Below are 23,609 nucleotides of genomic sequence, written 5' to 3' on the forward strand. Positions count from 1 at the left end.
TCTGAAAAATTGCTTGAGCTATATCTGGATTAAAAATTTTTGTGATAAATTGTGGGTTTCACTGTCTATTATTTATGATGAACTAAGATAACCATTCTACTTGCATGTTGTTCGGGTGTTGCATAATAGTCGATAAATGGGGTAATTTTTTATCTATGGGTCTTCCATTAACTTCACTGATCTGCCGCTTTCTATCTTCCACTAAATTCCCTTTTCAATCACTTTTCTGCCTTCTAACATACTTTTCCAATCCCATAAGGGGTTATTTCCTACTCCTTCCTTAAGAAAGGATGTAAACCTGAAATATTTGCTCTTATAGACTCTGCTAAGCAGTGCATAGGCCTAGTCAAAATTCTCCAGCCTTGTTTTTTGAGCATGAACAAATTAAAAGCTCTAATATCCTTAAATTATAGCATGTCTTGTTGTTTTGGTCTGCACATCAGATTCAACCCTATCCACTGTGTTTTCTTTTCATTCTCTTTTTGGCGCCACCAAATCTACATCATTATACTATGAAGTTCTTCCGTGAACGTATCTGGTAATTTAAAATAGTTTAACATATATAAAGAGACCGCCAATGCTACTGCTTTAATAAGAATCTCCCTTCCGCTTGCTGATAATAAGGATCATTTTCAATGTTGTAACTTGTTAGAAACCTTATCCTTAATATAGGAAAACATTGCTCTCTTAGATTGGTTGATAACTGATGGTAATTCAAGATATTTGTCTCGGTTACCGACACGGGGAACATTGGGAATAGCTACCAGGTGATCTCTAACTTCCATAGGGGTGTTGTGGCTAAAGAAAACGGAGGATGTCTAGGTTAATGACTTGGTCATTTACTTGAGAATAAGTGTGAAGAATAGTCATTAACTATAAGCAATCCTCTTCTGTTGTCCTATTGAATAAGATGGTATCATCTGCAAAAAAAAAAAAAATAAGTGGTTGACCGTAGGACAACTGTAATTAAGTCTCAAGCCTTTAATTTCTTGTCTATGTACCTCTGTGGAGCAGATGGGAGAGGCCCTCTGTACAAAAGAGAAAAAGGTAGGAGGATAAAGGGTCGCCTTGTCGCAATCCTCTACATGGTCTAAAGAAGCCATGAGGTTGACCTTCCACAATAACAGATTATGAAACCGTCGTCACACATTCCTTTAACCAACCAATCCATCTCGAACAAAAATCCATCTTCTTCATAAACACCCATACATAACTCTATTCCACCCTGTCGTACGCATTATTGATATCCATTTTTAAAACTAATTCTTGAGAGCCAGACCTTTTATTCTTGAGAAAATGCATGAATTCGTGAGCAATAAGAATATTATCACTGATAAGCCTGCCCCTTATGAAAGCACTTTGATTATGGCTAATGACTTTATCCATAACACTCTGCATACGATGCACTATTACTTTTGACACAATCTTGTAAAAAACCGTACTGAGGCTGGTTGGTCTTATATGCTTCATAGAAGTGGTGTTAGTAATTTTTTGGATAAGACAAATATGAGTATGGTTAAAGGCTCTAAGCATGTACCCACCTGAAAAAAAACTAACCACATCATTAATAACATCAACTTTGATTGCCTCCCAGAAGAATTGATAGAATTTAGCTGTGAAACTATCTTCACCAGGAGCTAAAAAATGATTGATAGAGAAAATAGCCTCTTTGACTTCCTTATCTGATATTGGTCTTGTTAATTGATGAACCCATATTTGACGATTATTTTTTGTTAGAATTGAATGGATTTTATCACATAAACTCACACTTATTCCCTTAAATGGCATGCTTTTGAACTTTCCTCCCAAATTGTGCTTGTTTATGAAAATATACTCTTTTGTGCTTGATGAGCGGATAATTTATATGCTTTTTGGCATTGTTTTTAGTATGCTTTTAGTATGTTTTAGTTAGTTTTTATTATATTTTTATTAGTTTTTATTTAAAATTCACTTCTCTGGATTTTACTATGAGTTTGTGTATTTTTCTGTGATTTCAGGTATTTTCTGGCTGAAATTGAGGGACCTGAGCAAAAATCTGACTCAGAGGCTGAAAAGGGCTGCAGATGCTGTTATATTCTGACCTCCCGGCACTCGAAGTGGATTTTCGGGAGCTGCAGAAGGCCAATTGATGCGCTCTTAATTGCGTTGGAAAGTAGACATCCAGGGCTTTCCAGAAATATATAATAGTCCATACTTTGCCCGAGATTTGATGGCCCAAACAGGTGTTCGAAGTCAGCTTCAGAATTGCCAGCGTTAAACGCCGGAACTGGCACAAAAGTGGGAGTTAAACGCCCAAACTGGCACAAAAGCTGGCGTTTAACTCCAAGAAAAGTTTCTACACATGAAAGTTTCAATGCTCAGCCTAAGCACACACCAAGTGGGCCCGGAAGTGGATTTTTACGCATTTATTCATTTCTGTAAATCCTAGGCTACTAGTTCTCTATAAATAGGACCTTTTGCTATTGTATTTAGGAGGAATCTTTCAATCTTCGGATCATCTTTTGATCATGTTTTTATGATTGAACCCTCTTTGGGAGGCTGGCCATTCGGCCAAGCCTAGACCTTGTTCTTATGTATTTTCAACGGTAGAGTTTCTACACACCATAGATTAAGGTGTGGAGCTCTGCTGTACCTCGAGTATTAATGCAATTACTATTGTTCTTCTATTCAATTCAGCTTATTCTTGTTCTAAGATATCACTTGTTCCTCAACTTGTTGAATGTGATGATCCGTGACACTCATCATCATTCTCACCTATGAACGTGTGCCTGACAACCACCTCCATTCTACCTTAGATTGAGTGGATATCTCTTGGATTCCTTAATCAGAATCTTCGTGGTATAAGCTAGAATCCATTGGCGGCCATTCTTGAGAATCCGGAAGGTCTAAACCTTGTCTGTGGTATTCTGAGTAGGATTCAGGGATTGAATGACTTGATGAGCTTCAAACTCGTGATTGTGGGGCGTTAGTGACAGACGCAAAAGAATCACTGTATTCTATTCCAACATGATCGAGAACCGACAGATGAATAGCCGTGCTGTGATAGAGCGCGTTGAACATTTTCACTAAGAAGACTGGACTGTAGCCATTGACAATGGTGATGCCCAACATACAGCTTGCCATGGAAAGGAGTAAGAAGGATTGGATGAAGACAGTAGGAAAGCAGAGAGACGGAAGGGACAAAGCATCTCCATATGCTTATCTGAAATTCTCACCAATGAATTACATAAGTATCTCTATCTTTATTTTATGTTTTATTCATCTTTTAATTATCAATCCTCCATAACCATTTAAATCCGCCTGACTGAGATTTACAAGATGACCATAGCTTGCTTCATACCAACAATCTCCGTGGGATCGACCCTTACTCGCGTAAGGTTTATTACTTGGACGACCCAGTGCACTTACTGGTTAGTTGTGCAAAGTTGTGATAAAGAGTTGAGATTGCAATTGAGCGTACCATGTTGATGGCGCCATTGATGATCACAATTTTGTGCACCAGTGCTTAGTTTGATCTATTTTTATTCCATTTGCCTTCCATTCGATGCCTTGATGTGTTTGTGAGAGATTTTAGGTGTATAAGGTAGGAATAGATTGGAGAAAATGGAAGAAGAGCTTGCAAAGTAGACGAAACATGAAGAATCAAAGGAGGTGAGTTCAGAGACGCGTGCGTTCGCACAGAAGCCCAAGCAGAGCACGTGGATCAATTTGAGCGCGTCGCACGTTCCGCCAAGCATCGCCTAGTGTGTGTGCGCACAGACACTCGTGCGTACGCACAGAAAGAAATTTTCACAGAATGTGTGGATGCACAATCCTGTGCGTCCGCACAGGTGTCCGCGCATGACTTCATTAGAAAGGCATGTGACTCGCGATTTGGGGGCTTTAGAGGCCCATTTCTGAAGTCTTTTAGATCGTATTGGAGGGGAAAGGAAGGATAGTACATAGCATAACATTACTATAGTTTTAGGAGTAGAATAAAAGGTTTTTAGTTTTAGTTTTCTCTAAGATTTCTCATCTTCTCTATTAGAGTTTCATTAGGGTTTTACATTCCAAGTGCCATTTTCATTTTTGATCTTTGGATTTCGCTAATCTCATTGTAATTATTCTCTTGTTATTACTCTTTATAGTTACATTGTCATTACTCTTTCTTCTCATTCAAGTTATAGTTCAATTTTGCTTCTCTTTTGCAGTTTCACTTTCTTGTTGATGAGTTTGATGTTTGGTGTTTGTTCTATGCTTTCTTATTGATGCATGAAAACTTGTCTCTCAACAAATTTCCCTTCGGCAAGTATACCGAATTGTCGTCAAGTAAAACTCACAATAGAGTGAGGTCGAATCCCACAAGGATTGATTGGTCAAGAAACTTTAGTTAGAAGAATATGCTAGTTGAGCTAAACAGAATTTAGATTGGGAACTTGTAGAAATTTAAATGACTGGAAGTAAATAACAGAAATTAAAGTGCAGAATCTTAAATGGGGAATTGGGGTAATGAGCATGAAAATAAATGGCAAAAAGTAAAGAGAATGGGTAAGATCATAAATGGGGAAATCATTGGGTTCAGGAGATGTTGCATTCTCGGGATCAAGTTCATTCTCATCTCTTCCTCAATCAATGCATTCATTGATCTCCTTGGCAATCTTAAGTGATTGGATCCCAATTTCTTGGCAACCCAATCTCTCTAAGCTTGAACAATTGCCCAATTCCTTGATTTAATTGCTCATGGGAAGAGATGAAGTGTGGTCACTGATTATACCACATGTATTTCCAAATCAAAGTGTTGGGAGGATTACATGTCAATATATCCGCCCAAACCCCAATTTGGTCTAACATGAGAAAGCATTTCTAGCATGATCTCCTCATCCCTTTTCCAAGGCTCAAAGGAGATCCAATTATGGAGAGTTTCTTTTCCAAGACAACTAACCAATTGAATTACGATCGAAAGCTTTCTAGTAAGATCAAGAGAAAAGAAAGAAGAAGAAGGATGAAAACTATAATTGATCCATCAAATTACAACAGAACTCCCTAACCCAATGAAAAGGGTTTAGTTGTTCATAGCTCTAGAAATGAAAAATGGCAGAAAAGAAGAATCCATGCTAAAAGTGCAGAAAAGTAAATATACAGAGAGTAGTTCCCAAAAGTGCCAAGCTTCTCTATAGTTCAAAACTACTCCTATATATACTACTCCTCTTGATCTTCTAGTGAGTTCTTCAAATCTTGGATGTGGGCTCTGGATCTTGAGTTGAAGCAGTTCTCATCTTTAATGGGCCCAGCTTGCAGAGAAATATGAATTAGGCTTGGGCATTTAGTGAGATTAACGTTGAGTGCCATTGTGGGTTCGAGAACGTTAGTGGCATTCACTTTTTCCACTAACGTTCCACCCTCATGTACCCACGTTAACTCCAACGTTAGTGGTCTTAACGTGACCACTAACGTTGCCTTCTCAATTTTTGGCCAACGTTATTGGGACTCACTTTTCCCAATAACGTTGGCTTATACCCCTTCGCGAACGTTATTGGGAATCACTTTTCCCAATAACGTTAGTGTAGCTAACGTGACTCTTAACGTGGGTGTGTCTCACCTTCGAGAGCGTTAGTGACACTCACCTTTGTCACTAACGCTCCAAATGCCCAAATTCTCTACGTTAGAACTCACGTTAACTAAGTTAACGTGGCTCTTAACGTAGTAGTGATGCCATCTTCCAACGTTAGTGACAAAAGTGAGTGTCACTAACGTTGGCTCCTTGATCTCAACTCCACGTTAACTTTCACATTAATGGTCTTAACGTGAAAGTTAACGTAGGCAATGCTAGTTGGTCCAACGTTAGTGACAAAAGTGAGTGTCACTAACGTTGGCTTTTGTTTTCCTCTTCCATGTTAGAGTTCACGTTAACTAAGCTAACGTGACTCTTAACGTGGATCATTGCCAAGTTTTCCAACGTTAGTGGTGTTCACTTTTACCACTAACGTTGGAGAAAAACGTTATTGGTGTTCACGTTTTCTCTTAACGTTGGAGTTCTCTTTTGCTTCTACATTAACTACCACGTTAACTTAGTTAACGTGGCAAGTAACGTGAGCTATGGATGGCTTCGCAGGCGTTATTGGTGATCACTTTTCTCATTAACGTTGCAAGCTTTTTACCATTCCACGTTAGTGTTTACGTTAACTAGGTTAACGTGAATACTAACGTGGTTCTTCCTTGCTTCCTTTGCCCTGAAATCAAGCAATTAAAGTGCATCAAAGCTCTAGCTAAAGTCATGAGATTATGCATCATCAATTTATCATGCAATTCTAGCGAAATTCTCATGAAATCATGCAAAGTTCACAATAGTTGCTTGAATCAAGGTGTGAGTGTATTTTCATCCAAAACTTGCCTTATTCACTAAGAAAATGCATGAAACTACCCTAAAACAGTAAAGAAAAGGTCAGTGAAACTGGCCTAGATGCCCTAGCATCACTTATGCTATTCTTGTTTATTGAGATCAATTGTTACTTTTAATTTCAAGTCTTTTCTTATTTTTCTCATGTTTAACCTTTTTGCCCACCAAATGTTTGACAAAATGTCAAACATGGTTTTAGGCTAAATTTTTGTCTCTTGGCTTGGGTAAAGTGAGCAATTAGGTTCCTAGAGTTGGAATGTCCAACATTTAGTGTCAATTCTTGGATTGTTAATTATTCTTGTTTTCACTAACGCTAAGTTGTTGCTAAGGCAATTAGCAAGCAATTTAGGATTTGTGGGTTAAGAACACTTATGCTCATTTAGCTTACCTTCCGATGTGAGGGTTGATCAAGTGAGACTAATCCAACATAATTGTCATAGTTATGGTTCCAACAAGGAAAGGACCCTTAGCTCACTCCAAGCCAAGATCCCTTTACATGCTTTCAATTTTCCATACATTGCTATGTTAATCTCTTTTATACTTTACTTGTTTATATTACATAGTCGGTTCTTTAATTTCTTCATTAGTTCAATCATTACAATTTTTCATTTTCTTTTATTGCTTTATATGTTCATTTCTTCATTGACAACCCCTTGATCACTAAAACCGGAATTCGCACACTCATTACCTCTTAAGTGATTCCTTGGGAGATGACCCGGGAGTCAATTACTCTCGATTTTTAAATTGGTTTTGAGTTGTAACACATCTTGTGAATTTCCAAATTGGTCGGCGACCGATTGTTGGGTTTGGGTCTATACTCGCAACGTTAGTCCTATTTTGAGAAATCCCAACTCGTACTATTGGTGCCGTCAAATTTTTAGCGCCGTTGCTGGGGAATTTTCACTTTAAGTGCAATGAGTGCCACGATTTTGGTTGTGTAAATATGTGAATAGTGTGAATAGTTGCTTTTTGGTTTGCTACTTGGCATTAATTGTAGATACTACTTTCCTTCTTTAGTTAGTCTTGGTAGTTATAAATTGTTAAGTTAGTTCTTGTTTACTTGTCTATTTTTTCTTTTCTTGATTTGTTTTGCCTTTCATAATTGCATGCTTTTATTGCCTTCTCAATTGAATGACACGGTCGCTTCTAGACCCGAGCTTGGCCACTTTTGACCCAAAAATCGAAAGAACTTTAACTCGTATAAGGCAAGCTCGGCACCGGCTAGCTTTCGTGAATAGTGAAGCGGGCTCCCTTGAGGACCATTCCCATTCACTATCACCACCTATCTGTGACTATCATTCTCCAATCAACAAGGAGACTCTATATTCATCTGTAGGTAACACTGAATTATCTTGATCACATGCTCTTGTACTTGTATGAAATTATTATTGTGGCATCAGTTGTTATTCACAACTCCGTTCAACTAACCAGCAAGTGTACTGGGTCGTCCAAGTAATAAACCTTACGTGAGTAAGGGTCGATCCCACAGAGATTGTTGGTATGAAGCAAGCTATGGTCACCTTGTAAATCTCAGTTAGGCAGATTAAATTGGTTTATGGGTTTCGAAAATAAAAATAAGAAAATAGAATATAATAAAAAGGGATAGGATACTTATGCAGATTCATTGGTGGGAATTTCAGATAAGCGAATGGAGATACTGTATGGCTCAAGCACGCCTACTTTCCTACTGCTTCAACTCAATCCTTCTTACTCCTTTCCATGGCAAGCTGTGTATAGGGGTTCACCATCAGCGGTGGCTACTTTCAATCCTCTCGGGAAAATGATCCTATGCGGCTGTCACTCGCACGGCTAATCGTCTGGAGGCATCACCCATGGTTGATGACTACATCCCATCCTCGCAGTGAAAACTACGCTCACGCACTCTGTCACAGCACGGCTAATCACTGGTTGGTTCCTGCGCCTACTGGAATAGAATCCCTTGATTCTTTTGCGTCTGTCACTAACGCCCAGCACTTGGAAGTTTGAAGCACGTCACAGTCATTCATTACCGGAATCCTACTCGGAATACCACAGACAAGGTGAGACTTTCTGGATTCCCAGGATCCTACTCGGAATACCACAGACAAGGTGAGACTTTCCGGATCCTCATAAATGCCGCCATCTATCTAGCTTATACCACGAAGATTCTGTTGGAGAATCTAAGAGATACACATTCAAGCTCTGTTGCATGTAGAACGGAAGTGGTTGTCAATCACGTGCGTTCATAAGTGAGAATGATAATGATCGTCACTTTCATCATTACATTCATCATGTTCTTGGGTGCGAATGAATATCTTGGAATAAGAATAAGAGAGATTTGAATAAAAGAAAATAGAATTGCATTAATACTTGAGGTACAGCAGAGCTCCACACCCTTAATCTATGGTGTGCAGAAACTCCACCGTTGAAAATACATAAGCAAAGGGTTCAGGCATGGCCGAATAGCCAGCCCCCATGTTCTAAGAACTATGCGTTCAAAGATCTGATCCTAAGATCTAAAGTGATCAAAATATGTCTAATACAATAGATAAATGTCCTATATATACTAGACTAGCTCCTAGGGTTTACATGAGTAAGTAATTGATGCATAAATCCACTTCCGGGGCTCACTTGGTGTATGTTTGGGCTGAGCTTGATCAATCCACGAGCTGAGGCTTCTCTTGGAGTTAAACTCCGAGTTATGACGTGTTTTGGGCGTTCAACTCCGGATCATGACGTTTTTCTGGCGTTTAACTCCAGACAGCAGCATGAACTTGGCGTTCAACGCCAAGTTACGTCGTCATTCTTCGAATAAAGCATGGACTATTATATATTGCTGGAAAGCCCTGGATGTCTACTTTCCAACGCCGTTGAGAGAGCGCCATTTGGAGTTCTGTAGCTCCAGAAAATCCATTTCGAGTGCAGGGAGGTCAGATTCCAACAGCATCAGCAGTCCTTTTGTCAGCCTTTTTCAGAGTTTTGCTCAGGTCCCTCAATTTCAGCCAAAATTTACCTGAAATCACAGAAAAATACACAAACTCATAGTAAAGTCCAGAAATGTGAATTTAACATAAAAACTAATGAAAACATCCCTAAAAGTAGTTCAAACTCACTAAAAACTACCTAAAAACAATGCCAAAAAGCGTATAAATTATCCGCTCATCACAACACCAAACTTAAATTGTTGCTTGTCCCCAAGCAACTGAAAATCAAATAGGATAAAATAAGAGAATATACTATAAATCTCAGAATATCAATGAATATTAATTTAATTAGATGAGCGGGACTTGTAGCTTTTTGCTTCTGAACAGTTTTGGCATCTCACTTTCTCCTTTGTAGTTTAGAGTGATTGGCGTCTCTCGGAACTTAGAATTTCGGATAGTGTTATTGACTTTCCTAGTTAAGCATGTTGATTCTTGAACACAGCTACTTATGAGTCTTGGCCGTGGCCCTAAACACTTTGTTTTCCAGTATTACCACCGGATACACAAATGCCACAGACACATAACTGGGTGAACCTTTTCAGATTGTGACTCAGCTTTGCTAGAGTCCCCAGTTAGTGGTGTCCAGAGCTCTTAAGCACACTCTTTTGCCTTGGATCACGACTTTAACCACTTAGTCTCAAGCTTTTCACTTGGACCTTCATGACACAAGCACATGGTTAGGGACAACTTGATTTAGCCGCTTAGGCCTGGATTTAATTTCCTTGGGCCCTCCTATCCATTGATGCTCAAAGCCTTGGATCCTTTTTACCCTTGCCTTTTGGTTTTAAGGGCTATTGGCTTTTTCTACTGCTCCTTCTTTTTCTTTCTATTTTTTTCGCCATTTTTTTTTTCGCAAGCTTCCTTTTTCACTGCTTTTTCTTGCTTCAAGAATCAATTTCATGATTTTTTTCAGATCATCAATAACATTTCTCTTTGTTCATCATTCTTTCAAGAACCAACAATTTTAACACTCATAAACAACAATATCAAAAGACATATGCACTGTTCAATCATTCATTCAGAAAACAAAAAAGTATTGTCACCACATCAATATAATTAAATTAAATTCAAGGATAAATTTGAAATTCATGTACTTCTTGTTCTTTTGAATTAAAACATTTTTCATTTAAGAGAGGTGAAGGATTAATGGATTTTATTCATAGCTTTAAGGCATGGTTACATACTAATGATCATGAAGTAGAGACACAAAACATAGATAAACACAATACTAAAAACCGAAAATAGAAAGAAATAAAGAACAAGGAATGAATCCACCTGAATGAGGGTGGCGCCTTCTTGAAGAACCAATGGTGTTTTTTAGCTCTTCTATGTCTCTTCCTTGCTTCTGTTGAATGATTCCCAGTAATTTTGGTGTTTCTACCCTTAGTTGCTTCCAATATTTGTGTGGAGGATAACTTATTCCCTGAGGTATCTCAGGGATCTCTTGATTTGCAGCCACATGTTCTACCACTGAGCTATGACGGCTTATAGTCTTTCCATCTCCCAAGACTCAGAGGTGGAAGCTTTTGTCTTCCCTTTCCCTTTTCTAGAGGATACTCTGGCCTTAGGTGCCATTGATGGTAATGGAAAAATAAAAAGCTTATGCTTTTACCACACCAAACTTAAAATTTTGCTCGCCCTCGAGCAAGAAAGAAAAGAAAAGTAGAAGAAAAAGAAGAGAATAGGGAAGAGAGGGAGAAGAGGTGGTTCGGCTATGTGGGAGAAAGTGGGTTTGTGATGTGTGAAAATGAAGAAGAGTGGAAGGGTATTTATAGGGAGAGGGGAGGGTATAGGTTCGGCCAATTTGGGTGGGAATGGGTGGGAAAATGAATTTGAATTTTATGAAGGTAGGTGGGGTTTTTGGGTTGATGTGAATGGTGAATGGGGTAATTGGGAAGAGGAATTGAGGTGATTGGTGAAGGTTTTTTGGGAAGTGTGAAATGAGATTTGGATTAGGAGAGTGTGATTAGGATTAAAAGAAAAGGTAGGAATATGGTAGGTGGGGATCCTGTGGGGTCCACAGATCCTGAGGTGAAAAGAAATACCATTCCTTCACCATATAGGCATGTAAATTGCCTTCGTGCATCATTCTGGCGTTCAAACGCCCATTGGTGCACGTTCTGGGCGTTCAACGCCCATGTAATGCATGTTTGTGGCGTTGAACGCCAGTTTCATGCTTGTTACTGGCGTTCAGCGCCAGTTTGTCCTCTCTGTGCACATTCCTGGCGTTTAACGCCAGGTTGTTGCTTGTTTCTGGCGTTCAGCGCCAGAATGGTGCTCTGTTCTGGCGTTGAACGCCAGCCAGATGCATCTTACTGGCGTTGAACGCCAGTCTGCGCTACCTCCAGGGTGAAAAATTTTTTTCTTCTGTTTTTGACTCTGTTTTTAATTTTTTTGATTTTTTCGTGACTCCTCATGATCATGTACCTAATAAAACACAAAATAACAATATAATAAAAATTAGATAAATAAACTTGGGTTGCCTCCCAACAAGCGCTTCTTTAATGTCAATAGCTTGACAGTGGCTCTCAAGGAGCCACAAGGTGATCAGGTCAATGTTAGTGTAGTCCCAACACCAAACTTAGAGTTTGGTTGTGGCCTCACAACACCAAACTTAGAGTTTGACTGTGTGGGCTCTTCTTGACTCTGAACTGAGAGAAGCTCTTCCTGCTTACTCTCTTTTGTCACAGAGGGATGGCCATGTGCTTTAAACACAAGGTAGTCCCCATTCAATTGAAGGACTAACTCACCTCTGTTGACATCTATCACAGCTCCTGCTGTGGCTAGGAAAGGTCTTCCTAGGATGATGCATTCATCATCTTCCTTCCTAGTGTCTAGGATTATGAAATCAGCAGGGATGTAAAGGCCTTCAACCTTTACTAGTACATCCTCTACTATTCCATAAGCTTGTCTCATGGACTTGTCTGCCAATTGCAATGAGAACAAGGCAGGTTGTACCTCAATGATCCCCAGCTTCTCCATTACAGAGAGTGGCATAAGATTTATCCCTGACCCCAGATCACATAGAGCTTTTTCAAAGCTCATGGTGCCAATGGTGCAAGGTATTAAGAACTTGCCAGGATCTTGTTTCTTTTGAGGTAGAGTTTTCTGAATCCAAGTATCTAGTTCACTAATGAGCAAGGGAGGTTCACTTTCCCAAGTCTCATTACCAAACAACTTGGTATTCAGCTTCATGATAGCTCCTAAGTATTGAGCAACTTGCTCTCCAGTCACATCTTCATCCTCTTCAGAGGAAGAATAGTCTTCAGAGCTCATGAATGGCAGAAGGAGATTTAATGGAATCTCTATGGTCTCTAGATGAGCCTCAGATTCCTCTGGATCCTTAATAGGAAACTCCTTCTTGCTTGAAGGACGTCCCAGGAGGTCTTCCTCACTAGGATTTTCGTCCTCCTCCTCCCTAGTGCATTCGGCCACTTTGATTAAATCAATGGCCTTGCACTCTCCTTTTGGATTCTCTTCTGTATTGCTTGGGAGAATACTGGGAGGAGTTTCAATGACTTTCTTACTCAGCTGGCCCACTTGTGCCTCCAAATTTCTAATGGAGGATCTTGTTTCATTCATGAAACTGAAAGTGGCCTTTGACAGATCAGAGACTATATTGGCTAAATTAGAAGTGTTTTGTTCAGAATTCTCTGTCTGTTGCTGAGAAGATGATGGATATGGCTTACTATTACTCAGCCTATTGCGTCCACCATTGTTAAAGCCTTGTTGAGGCTTTTGTTGATCCTTCCAGGAGAAATTTGGATGATTTCTCCATGATGGGTTATAGGTGTTTCCATATGGTTCACCCATGTAATTAACCTCTGCCATGGCAGGGTTCTCAGGATCATAAGCTTCTTCAGGAGCTGCCTCTCTAGTACTGTTGGATGCATGTTGCAATCCATTCAGATTTTGAGAGATTATGTTGACCTGTTGAGTCAACATTTTGTTCTGAGCCAATATGGCATTCAGAGCATCAATTTCAAGAACTCCTTTTTTCTGAGGTATCCCATTATTCACGGAATTTCTCTCAGAGGTGTACATGAACTGGTTGTTTGCAACCATGTCAATGAGTTCTTGAGCCTCTTCAGGCGTTTTCTTCAGGTGAATAGATCCACCTGTAGAATGGTCCAATGACATTTTCGAAAATTCAGAGAGACCATAATAGAATATATCTAATAGGGTCCATTCTGAAAACATGTCAGATGGACATCTTTTGGTCAACTGCTTATATCTTTCCCAAGCTTCATAGAGGGATTCACCATCTTTTTGTTTGAAGGTTTGAACATCCACTCTCAGCTTGCTCAGCTTTTGAGGAGGAAAGAATTTATCCAAGAAGGCAGTGACCAGCTTATCCCAGGAGTCCAGGCTATCTTTAGGTTGTGAATCCAACCATATTCTAGCTCTGTCTCTTACAGCAAAAGGGAAAAGCATGAGTCTATAGACTTCAGGATCAACTCCATTCGTCTTTACAGTCTCACAGATCTGCAAGAACTCAGTTAAGAACTGATAAGGATCTTCTGATGGAAGTCCATAAAACTTGCAGTTTTGTTGCATTAATGCAACTAGTTGAGGCTTAAGCTCAAAGTTATTGGTTCCAATGGCAGGAATGGAGATGCTTCTTCCATCAAACTTGGATGTTGGCTTTGTGAAGTCACCAAGCATTCTCTTTGCATTATTATTATTATTATTTTCGGCTGCCATCTCCTTCTCTTGTTCGAAAAATTCTGAAAGGTTATTTCTGGATTGTTGTATTTTAGCTTCTCTTAATTTTCTCTTCAGAGTCCTTTCAGGTTCTGGATCAATTTCAACAAGAGTGCCTTTTTCCCTATTCCTGCTCATATGAAAGAGAAGAAAACAAGAAAATAAAGAGGAATCTTCTATGTCACAGTATAGAGATTCCTTTCTGTTAGTAGAAGAAGAAAGGGGTGAAGAATCCAATTACAAGGGATATAAGAAGTTTGGATTCTTAGATGAAGAGAGGTGAAGAGAAGTGTTAGTAATTAATTAATTAAATAGAAGAAGAGAAGAGAAGAGAAATTTCGAAAACAATTTTTGAAAAAGGAGTTAGTAATTTTCGAAAATTAGAGATAAGATAAGATTAAAATTAAAATTTAAAACAAAAAGAATTTTTGAAAAAGAGAGGGAGAATTTTCGAAAATTAGAGAGGAGAAAATAGTTAGGTAGTTTTGAAAAAGATAAGAAACAAACAAAAAGTTAGTTAGTTGATTGAAAAAGATTTGAAATCAAATTTGAAAAAGATAAGAAGATAAGAAGTTAGGTAAGATATTTTGAAATCAAATTTTGAAAAAAGATAAAATTTTAAAAAAAGATAAGATAAAAGATAAAAAGATATATTTGAAAAAGATATTTTGAAAAAGATTTAATTTTAAAATTGACTTAACTAACAAGAAACTACAAGATAAGATTCTAGAACTTAAAGATTGAACCTTTCTTAACAAGAAAGTAACAAACTTCAAATTTTTGAACCAATCACATTAATTGTTAGCTAATTTTCGAAAATTAGATAAAAAGATAAGAAAAAGATTTTGAAAATATTTTGAAAAATAATTTTTGAAATTTTCAAAAATTATAAAAAAATGAAAAAGATATGATTTTTGAAAAAGATTTTGAAAAGATAAGATTTTTAAAATTGAAATTTTGACTTGACTTGTAAGAAACAACTAATTTTTAAAAATTTTTGACCAAGTCAACCCAAAATTTCGAAATTTTGGAGGGAATTATGGAAAAGATATTTTTTTTATTTTTGAATTTTTAAAGAAAAACACAAAAATGACCCAAAACATGAAAATTTTGGATCAAGACACAAGATGCATGCAAGAATGCTATGAATGTCAAGATGAACACCAAGAGCACTATGAAGATCATGATGAACATCAACAACATTATTTTTGAAAAATTTTTGATGCAAAGAAAACATGCAAGACACCAAACTTAGAAATTTTTAATGCATGGAAATTATGGATGCAAAGATGCACATGAAAAACAACAAACAACACAAAACAAGAAATCATCAAGATCAAACAAGAAGTCTTGTCAAGAACAACTTGAAGATCATGAAGAACACTATGAATGCATGAGATTTTCGAAAAATGCAAGAAAAATTTTTAAAAGCATGCAATTGACACCAAACTTAAAAATTAACATAAGACTCAAACAAGAAACACAAAATAATTTTTTTTTATGATTTTCTAATTTTTTTGTATTTTTATTAATTTTTTGTCGAAAATAAAGTTAGGAAAAACGAAAAAGAAAAGAAAAATTTTGAAAAAGATTTTTGAAAAGAAAATTACCTAATCTGAGCAACAAGATGAACCGTCAGTTGTCCATACTCGAACAATCCCCGGCAACGGCGCCAAAAACTTGGTGGACGAAATTGTGATCACATGCTCTTGTACTTGTATGAAATTATTATTGTGGCATCAGTTGTTATTCACAACTCCGTTCAACTAACCAGCAAGTGTACTGGGTCGTCCAAGTAATAAACCTTACGTGAGTAAGGGTCGATCCCACAGAGATTGTTGGTATGAAGCAAGCTATGGTCACCTTGTAAATCTCAGTTAGGCAGATTAAATTGGTTTATGGGTTTCGAAAATAAAAATAAGAAAATAGAATATAATAAAAAGGGATAGGATACTTATGCAGATTCATTGGTGGGAATTTCAGATAAGCGAATGGAGATACTGTATGGCTCAAGCACGCCTACTTTCCTACTGCTTCAACTCAATCCTTCTTACTCCTTTCCATGGCAAGCTGTGTATAGGGGTTCACCATCAGCGGTGGCTACTTTCAATCCTCTCGGGAAAATGATCCTATGCGGCTGTCACTCGCACGGCTAATCGTCTGGAGGCATCACCCATGGTTGATGACTACATCCCATCCTCGCAGTGAAAACTACGCTCACGCACTCTGTCACAGCACGGCTAATCACTGGTTGGTTCCTGCGCCTACTGGAATAGAATCCCTTGATTCTTTTGCGTCTGTCACTAACGCCCAGCACTTGCAAGTTTGAAGCACGTCACAGTCATTCATTACCGGAATCCTACTCGGAATACCACAGACAAGGTGAGACTTTCTGGATTCCCAGGATCCTACTCGGAATACCACAGACAAGGTGAGACTTTCCGGATCCTCATAAATGCCGCCATCTATCTAGCTTATACCACGAAGATTCTGTTGGAGAATCTAAGAGATACACATTCAAGCTCTGTTGCATGTAGAACGGAAGTGGTTGTCAATCACGTGCGTTCATAAGTGAGAATGATAATGATCGTCACTTTCATCATTACATTCATCATGTTCTTGGGTGCGAATGAATATCTTGGAATAAGAATAAGAGAGATTTGAATAAAAGAAAATAGAATTGCATTAATACTTGAGGTACAGCAGAGCTCCACACCCTTAATCTATGGTGTGCAGAAACTCCACCGTTGAAAATACATAAGCAAAGGGTTCAGGCATGGCCGAATAGCCAGCCCCCATGTTCTAAGAACTATGCGTTCAAAGATCTGATCCTAAGATCTAAAGTGATCAAAATATGTCTAATACAATAGATAATTTGTATACTTTTTGGCATTGTTTTTAGTATGTTTTTGGTATGATCTAGTTAGTTTTTAGTATATTTTTATTAGTTTTTAGTTAAAATTCACTTTTCTGGACTTTACTATGAGTTTGTGTGTTTTTCTGTGATTTCAGGTATTTTCTGGCTGAAATTGAGGGACCTGAGCAAAAATCTGATTCAGAGACCAAAAAGGACTGCAGATGCTGTTGGATTCTGACCTCCCTGCACTCGAAGTGGATTTTCCGGAGCTACAGAAGCCCAATTGGCGCGCTCTCAACGGCGTTGGAAAGTAGACATCCTGGGCTTTCCAGCAATATATGATAGTCCATACTTTGCCCAAGATTTGATGGCCCAAACCGGCGTTCAAAGTCACCTCAAGAAATCCCAGCGTTAAACGCTGGAACTGGCACCCAAATGGGAGTTAAACGCCCAAACTGGAACCAAAGCTGGCGTTTAACTCCAAGAAGAGTCTCTACACGAAATTTGCTTCATTGCTCAGCCCAAGCACACACCAAGTGGGCCCGGAAGAGGATTTTTATGTCATTTACTCATTTCTGTACACCTTAGGCTACTAGTTTCTTATAAGTAGGACCTTTTGCTATTGTATTAGAAATCTTTGGATCTTTATATCTTTGAACAATTTTAGTTCTTAGATCATTGGGAGGCTGGCCATTCGGTCATGCCTAGACCTTATGCTTATGTATTTTCAACGGTGGAGCTTCTACACACCATAGATTAAGGTGTGGAGCTCTGCTGTACCTCGAGTATTAATGCAATTACTATTGTTCTTCCATTCAATTCCGCTTGTTCTTGTTCCAAGATATCACTTGTTCTTCAACTTGATGAAGGTGATGATTGACGCCCATCACCATTCTCACCCATGAACAAAGTGACTGACAACCACTCTTGTTCTACAAGCATTCGAGGCTTAGTGAATATCTCTTGGATTCCTGATTGCACGATGCATGGTTGATCGCCTGACAACCGAGTGCTCGCCTGACAAACGAGCCAGCCATTCCGTGAGGTCAGAGTCTTCGTGGTATAGGCAAGAACTGATGGCAGCATTCAAGAGAATCCGGAAGGTCTAACCTTGTCTGTGGTATTCTGAGTAGGATTCAATGACTGAATGATTGTGACGTGCTTCAAACCTGTAACTTACTGGACGTTAGTGACAGACGCAAAAGAATCACTGGATTCTATTCCAGTAGGGGAGGGAACCACACCGGTGATTGGCAGCACTGTGACAGAGTGTGTGCATTAGCTTTCACTGCGAGGATAGGAGGTAGCTGCTGACAACAGTGAAACCCTACACGAGCTTGCCATGGAAAGGAGTAGGAAGGATTGGATGAAGGCAGTAGGAAAGCAGAGAGACGGAAGGGAAGGCATCTTCATGCGCTTATCTGAAGTTCCCACCAATGAATTACATAAGTATCTCTATCTTTACCTTTGTGTTATTTTCGTTCATCACCATTATCATTTGAGTCTGCCTGACTAAGATTTACAAGATGACCATAGCTTGCTTCAATACTAACAATCTCCGTGGGATCGACCCTTACTCACGTAAGGTTTATTACTTGGACGACCCAGTGCACTTGCTGGTTAGTTGTGCGAAGTTGTGTAATGCCATGGTATTGAGCCACCAAGTTTTTGGAGCCATTACCGGGGATTATGAGAGTTGTGAAAAAGTAATGTTCACAATTTCGCGCACCAAGTTTTTGGCGCCGTTGCCGGGGATTGTTTAGGCTGGACAACTGACGGTTCATCTTGTTGCTTAGATTAGGTATTTATTTTTTTTTCGAAATTCTTGAAGATGAATCCCAGAGTTTCATGATGATTTGTTGAAATCTGGCTGGCTGAGAAGCCATGTCTAATTTCATTGGACCGAGGTTTCAACTCATCACCACAAGAGCTTGTTGATTTCGTGTCAATCTTGCTTTTGGAGCAGTGATTTGCTAAGGCTTGGCTGGCCTCTGGCCATGTCTAGTGTTTTGGACCGAAGCTTTCTTTGAAAGCTTGGCTGGCTGTGAAGCCATGTCTAATTCCTGGACCGGAGTCTTAGACTAGCATTGCACTGATTCCTGAAATTCTCACCAAGAATTTTGATTTCTTTTTCCCATTTAATTTTCGAAAAACACAAAAAAAAAATTACAAAATCATAAAATCCAAAAATATTTCTTGTTTGAGTCTAGAGTCTCATCATAAGTTTGGTGTCAATTGCATGCATTCATGTGTCTAAGTGATCTTCAAGATGTTCTTGATGATTTACCTACTCTGATCTTTGAATTCAGTTTGACTTGATTGTTTTGAGTGTCTCATTTGCATTTTCATTTTTTTTAGTGTCAGTAGTATACAAACTGCTAAGTTTGGTGTCTTGCATACATTGTTATTTGATTATTGTTGCATTTTGGTTTGTCCTTATTATTAAAAATCCAAAAATATTTTTAATTTGTGTCTTTTCAAGTCAATAATACAGAGAATTGAAGATTCAGAACATTCAGCAGAGGAATTGCACAGAAAAAGCTGGGCGTTCAAAACGCCCAGTGAAGAAGGACAGACTGGCGTTTAAACGCCAGCCAGGGTACCTGGTTGGGCGTTTAACGCCCAAAAAGGTAGCATTTTGGGCGTTAAACGCCAGAATGTATACCATTCTGGGCGTTTAACGCCAGGATGGCTAAGGGAGGAAGATTTTGTTTTCAAATCAGATTTTTTTTCTAAGTTTTCAAAATCTTTTCAAAATCAAATCTTTTTCAAATCATTTTTCAATCAAATCTTTTTCAAAATTAACTCCTTTCCTTTTTCAAAGATACTTACTATCAATTAATGATTTGATTCAACATTTCAAGTATGTTGCCTTTTCTGTTGAGAAAGGTTTAATGATTGAATCATATCTTTTCTTGTTAGTCAAGTTTTTAATTTTCAAATCAAATCTTTTTAAAATGTTTTCAAATCATATCTTTTAAAATTGTTTTCAAATCAAATCTCTTTTAAAATTGTTTTCAAATCATATCTTTTTAATCATATCTTTTTCAAAATAAGCTTTCAATCAAATCTTTTTGATTTCTAATTTCAAAATCTTTTTCAAAAATCACTTGATTTCTTTTCCAATTTCATTTTCGAAAATTAAGTGATGTTTTTCAAAAATGTTTTCAAATTTCCCACTTAATTTTCGAAAATCACTTCCTTCCTTCTCACATCCTTCTATTTATGGATTAACACTATCCCTTAAATACAAAATTCGAACTCCATTCTCTCTGACAAGTTCGAATTTTCCCACTCCTGTCTTCTACTCTTCTTTTCCTCTGACACCTAAAGGAATCTCTATACTGTGACATAGAGGATTCCACATTTTCTTGTTCTCTTCTCTATCTTATGAGCAGGAGCAAAGACAAAGGCATTCTTGTTGAGGCTGATCCTGAACCTGAAAGGACCTTGAAGAGAAAGCTAAGAGAAGCCAAAGCACAACTCTCTTTAGAGCACCTGACCGAATTCTTCAAGGGAGAAGAACACATGGCAGCCGAAAACAACAACAATGCCAACAATGCAAGGAAGGTGCTGGGTGACTTTACTGCACCTACTCCCGACTTCTATGGGAGAAGCATCTCTATCCCTGCCATTGGAGCAAACAACTTTGAGCTTAAGCCTCAATTAGTTTCTCTAATGCAACATAATTGCAAGTTCCATGGACTTCCAATGGAAGATCCTCATCAGTTTTTAGCTGAGTTCTTGCAAATCTGTGACACAGTCAAGACTAATGGGGTTGACCCTGAGGTCTACAGACTGATGCTATTCCCTTTTGCTGTAAGAGACAGAGCTAGAACATGGTTGGATTCTCAACCTAAAGAAAGCCTGGACTCTTGGGAAAAGCTAGTCAATGCCTTCTTGGCAAAGTTCTTCCCACCTCAAAAATTGAGTAAGCTTAGAGTGGAAGTCCAAACCTTCAGACAGAAGGAAGGAGAATCCCTCTATGAAGCTTGGGAAAGATACAAACAATTGATCAGAAAGTGCCCCACTGATATGCTTTCTGAATGGAGCATCATAGGTATTTTCTATGATGGTCTCTCTGAACTGTCCAAAATGTCTTTGGATAGCTCTTCTGGAGGATCTCTTCATCTGAAGAAGACGCCTACTGAAGCTCAAGAACTGATTGAAATGGTTGCAAATAACCAATTCATGTACACTTCTGAAAGAAATCCTGTGAACAATGGGACTAGTCAGAAGAAAGGAGTTCTTGAGATTGACACTCTGAATGCCATTTTGGCTCAGAATAAAATATTGACTCAACAAGTCAATATGATTTCTCAAAGTCTGTCTGGAATGCAAAATGCACCAAGCAGTACTAAGGAAGCTTCATCTGAGGAAGAAGCTTATGATCCTGAGAACCCTTCAATAGAAGAGGTGAATTACATGGGAGAACCCTATGGAAACACCTACAACCCTTCATGGAGGAATCATCCAAATCTTTCATGGAAGGATCAACAGAGACCTCAACAAGGTTTCAATAACACTAATGGTGGGAGAAACAGGTTTAGCAATAGCAAGCCTTTCCCATCATCTTCTCAGCAACAGACAGAGAGTTCTAAGCAGAATACCTCTGACTTAGCAACTATGGTCTCTGATCTAATTAAGACCACTCAAAGTTTCATGACTGAAACTAGATCTTCCATTAGGAATTTGGAAGGACAAGTGGGTCAGCTGAGCAAGAAAATTACTGAACTTCCTCCAAGCACTCTCCCAAGCAATACTGAAGAAAATCCAAAAGGAGAGTGCAAGGTCATCAATATGGCCGAATTCTGGGAGGAAGAAGAGGCAGTGAACGCCACTGAGGAAGACCTCAATGGACGTCCACTGACCTCCACTGAGTTCCCCAATGAGGAACCTTGGGAATCTGAGGCTCAAACTGAGACCATAGAGATTCCTTTAGACTTACTACTGCCATTCATGAGCTCTGATGAGTATTCCTCCTCTGAAGAGGATGAGTATGTCACTGAGGAGCAAATTGCTAAATATCTTGGAGCAATCATGAAGCTAAATGACAAGCTATTGGGAAATGAGACTTGGGAGGATGAACCCCCTCTGCTCACCAAAGAACTGGATAACTTGTCTAGGCAGCAATTGCCTCAAAAGAGGCAGGATCCTGGGAAGTTTTCTATACCTTGCACCATAGGCACCATGACCTTCAAGAAGGCCCTGTGTGACTTAGGGTCAAGTGTGAACCTCATGCCCCTCTCTGTAATGGAGAAATTAGGGATCTTTGAGGTGCAAGCTGCAAAAATCTCACTAGAGATGGCAGACAACTCAAGAAAACAAGCCTATGGACTTGTAGAGGATGTTCTGGTTAAAGTTGAAGACCATTACATCCCTACTGATTTCATAGTCCTAGAGACTGGGAAGAGCATGGATGAATCCATCATCCTTGGCAGACCCTTCCTAGCCACAGCAAAGGCTGTGATTGATGTTGATAGAGGAGAGTTGATCATTCAAGTGAATGAAGAATCCTTGGTGTTTAAAGCTCAAGGATATCCCTCTGTCATCATGGAGAGGAAGCATGAAGAGCTTCTCTCAAAACAGAGCCAAACAGAGCCCCCACAGTCAAACTCTAAGTTTGGTGTTGGGAGGCCACAGTCAAACTCTAAGTTTGGTGTTGGGAGGCCACAGCCAAACTCTAAGTTTGGTGTTGAACCCCCACATTCAAACTCTAAGTTTGGTGTTGGGAGGTTCCAACACGGTTCTGAGCATTTCTGAGGCTCCATGAGAGTCCTCTGTCAAGCTAATGACATTAAAGAAGCGCTTGTTGGGAGGCAACCCAATGTTCTATAATTAATTATTTTCCTTTGTTATTTTATCTTTTTTGTAGGTTGATGATCATAAGAAGTCACAAAAACAATGAAAAAAGCAAAAACAGAATGAAAAACAGGAAGAAAAACAGCACACCCTGGAGGAAGATGCTGCTGGCGTTTAAACGCCAGTCAGCCTAGCAGTTGGGCGTTTAACGCCCAGTCTGGCACCCATCTGGGCGTTTAACGCCAGAAAGGGGCACCAGACTGGCGTTAAACGCCAGTAAAGGGCAAGAACCTGGCGTTAAACGCCAGGAATGGGCACCAGCCAGGCGTTTAACGCCAGAAATGGCTCAAAACGTGGATTTTGATGCCATTTGGTGCAAGGATGCCTTTTCCTTGACACTACAGGATCTGTGGACCCCACAGGACCCTACCATCACTCTCTCTCTTCTTCCCCCATTCACCAATCACCTCAACACCTCTTCCCCAAAAACCCTTCACCTATCAAATCCTACCCTTCTCTTCACAACTCACATCCATCCTTCATAAATCCCCACCAACCTCACCCTTCAAATTCAAACCACTTTCCCTCCCAAAACCCACCCATAATGGCCAAACTTTTACCCCCCTCTCTCCTATATATACCCTTCTTCAACCCTTCATTTTCACACAACCTACACACCACTTCTCCACCTCTTTGGCCGAATTCACCACCATCTCCCTCTTCCTCATTTCTTCTTCTTCTACTCTCTTCTTTCTTCCTTTGCTCGAGGACGAGCAAACATTTTAAGTTTGGTGTGGTAAAAGCGTTGCTTTTTCGTTTTTCCATAACCATTATGGCATCCAAGGCCGGAGAAACCTCTAGAAAGAGGAAAGGGAAGGCAAAGGCTTCCACCTCCGAGTCATGGGAG

The 23,609-nt window shown here is 39.1% G+C and overlaps 2 non-coding genes across 2 annotated transcripts; one reads left to right on the forward strand and one right to left on the reverse strand.

Moving 5' to 3' along the window:
• Positions 1-13,537: 13,537 nt before the first annotated feature.
• Positions 13,538-13,641, forward strand: LOC112793167 (small nucleolar RNA R71). Its single transcript, XR_003197874.1, has one exon. It is a non-coding gene; the product is annotated as a small nucleolar RNA R71 (small nucleolar RNA).
• A 7,192-nt stretch (positions 13,642-20,833) lies between these two features.
• On the reverse strand, positions 20,834-20,941 carry LOC112793056 (small nucleolar RNA R71). The gene has a single exon (XR_003197766.1). It is a non-coding gene; the product is annotated as a small nucleolar RNA R71 (small nucleolar RNA).
• Positions 20,942-23,609: the final 2,668 nt, after the last annotated feature.

This window comes from Arachis hypogaea, chromosome 3, assembly GCF_003086295.3.
Source record: "Arachis hypogaea cultivar Tifrunner chromosome 3, arahy.Tifrunner.gnm2.J5K5, whole genome shotgun sequence".
Lineage (NCBI taxonomy): Eukaryota > Viridiplantae > Streptophyta > Magnoliopsida > Fabales > Fabaceae > Arachis > Arachis hypogaea.